We start from the raw sequence: 2,584 nt of genomic DNA on the forward strand, positions 1-2,584 counted from the left end.
GGGATGATTCTCGTGTTGCCCGGGAGCCAGATGTGCATGACTGGATGCAACAGATTTCCTAATCTGGATATCTGTCAACTTTAATTAATAACAATTAATAACTCGGTTCGCGGGGAAAAGCGATACATTTTTTATGTAGTACAAAAATATGTCGAATGAATCTATTTTATTTTATCAACCTCGAGAAAGTGAGGAGGCTAAATTCAATAATTACCGAATGTTGATGTCTTGCATAAATCTAATTGTTTAGTGCGTTAATTCGACCTTGTACGTACATTATTGTGTAATTTGTAATGTGTGTATTTCCAGAATTTTTCGACTGTGAGACAGACTCTGAGCTGTGCAATGACACATATCGGTCCACGTATGAAAGAAGATTCTCTACTTTTCTTAGATGTGCTTGTACAAAATTGTAATAGTGCATTGGCAAAAGATAGTCATAAAATATTACCTAATTTTTTGGGTATGTATGTTGTAGGTTACATAAAATGATGAAGGTAGCCCTGTGACACAATTAATAATAATGTTACATTCCAAAAGTACTAATGTAAAATGGAGAATAGAAGTTCTGGAATGTTTAGCTAATTTATTTACCTCTATTTTTTGTTAATTACAGGAATTTACCTCTATTTTTTTTTGTAAACTACAGGAAACTTTGTACAGCTACACGATCGATTATGCCTCTGTTTGTGAATCTTGACGAAGATATGATCATGATAGATAATTGTGAGAAAGAAACCTTACCTATAGAATTTATTGATGTCACTAATGTCTGATATTTGGCTCGAAGTATGTCCAGATAAGAAAGTTGAGAATTACACAGAAATTACAATTTTGAACAAAACAGCTGCATTATTGAAAAATATTGTAATTATGCAATTGATTGTGGAATATATTGATTGGATCAGGATGATCATAGCGCCAAACATATGAAGCGTTGGTTTAAAGGTATGTTTCATGATGCATATAGCGATGAAAAATTTCTTGTCGAGGTTGTGATAAAGTAAAATCTTTTTAATGAATTCTCAATCATGGAATTTACGTAAGAATGTTTGGAACAAAATTTGGAACTTTGTCAAATTCACGTAAGGTTATTTGGTCGTCTAGGTGTCGTTCTATTGTATTTATGTCAATTCGCGTTACCGTTAATTAATATATCCGCGATATGTAATTCTCAGCGGAGAAGATATCGTCAGGAATAAGAAGATTATTGTTCGCGTTAGGCTATCACACTGTTCCTTTATTAAAGATTAATTAATACTTATCTGCCCTTCGTAGGTCCATCTAACTGACTCCGTGTGGTTATTCATACGGCTATTATTATTTGGGAGCGTGGTTCAGATTTGCGATCATTTTTTACCGCGACGTGAAAATCCGCGGGCATCTCGATCTACGGAAAGGTACTCGGAATGATGTAGATCGAAGGAATTATGAATTTTACTCAATTTAATAAACTTTTACATAACAATTTATCACGTCCGAACTCTCTCGATCTCACAATCTAACTAGCTTATATAGCGCCAGAGTCTCGCATGACTCCTCGATTTTTCTTCTCGAACTTTCCATCTATTCCTTTGTTCTCTATTACTTTGTTTAACTATTTTATTTATTTTTCTGACTTTCCGGCTTAGTCGTTACTTTAATTTCTATCGTTATAATTTTTAAATACCTATAACTTCGCTTATACATTTTCATTTTATTTCTTATTTTATTCTTTCAATTACTGATTTTACAGCTAACTCGCTTACACCACAGCGGCATTTAAATGCCTCTGCTGTCTCGCTACGCGTTTGTGTGCACAGTCAATATTGTCTCTCGAATGCGTGCCTTTCTTCTGAATGCTACGCATTCTATACTCCTTACCGTGGCAGTATTTGTCGCCACAGTTACATCTCTGTTTAATTGCAACGAACAATTTCCCAAGTCTGTCAGGAGCTATTGCATATCCATTCTGAAGTATTATAAGTAATATTATCCTAAAATTTTAAATGCCTATTACGGTCGAAGCTGGATCTCCATTGCTTAAATAATTCAATTTTGGATTACTAACATATACTATATAAGTACTTGTATATATACCATATTGTAGTCTTTTTTACAAACTGCGCGCCGAATTATTTTTCCGGACTAAATAAACGCAATTAAAATTACTCTAGTAATCGCGAATTAAATTGACAAGCAATTTAATAATTTGATGCTACCATCAAGCATCATGTATTATAAAGATGTTAATATGTTAAAAACTGTTAATAAATTTATTGCGAAAAATATTACCTCGGCCGGGATTTGAACCCGGATCATAATCAAATGCTTGATGGTAGCATCAAATTATTAAATTGCTTGTCAATTTAATGCGTGATTACTAGAGTAGTTTTAATTGCGTTTATTTAGAATGGTATATATGCAAGTACATGTATAGTATATATTAGTAATTCAAGATTGAATTATTTAAGCAACGAAGATCCAGCTTCGACCGTAATAGGCATTTAAATTTCTAGGATTATATTTCTCACATATGCGATCTAAAATAAAATAATATTATTATCTAATTATTATTATGTATGAGGCCTTTTTTATGAAATTC

At 32.7% G+C, this 2,584-nt stretch overlaps 1 pseudogene; it reads left to right on the forward strand.

The window, feature by feature from the left end:
* The first annotated feature begins 677 nt into the window (after window positions 1-677).
* Window positions 678-1,954, forward strand: LOC108764876 (uncharacterized; annotated as a pseudogene).
* Window positions 1,955-2,584: the final 630 nt, after the last annotated feature.

The sequence above is a fragment of the Trachymyrmex cornetzi genome, unplaced genomic scaffold (assembly GCF_001594075.2).
Source record: "Trachymyrmex cornetzi isolate Tcor2-1 unplaced genomic scaffold, Tcor1.1 scaffold46, whole genome shotgun sequence".
Classification (NCBI taxonomy): domain Eukaryota; kingdom Metazoa; phylum Arthropoda; class Insecta; order Hymenoptera; family Formicidae; genus Trachymyrmex; species Trachymyrmex cornetzi.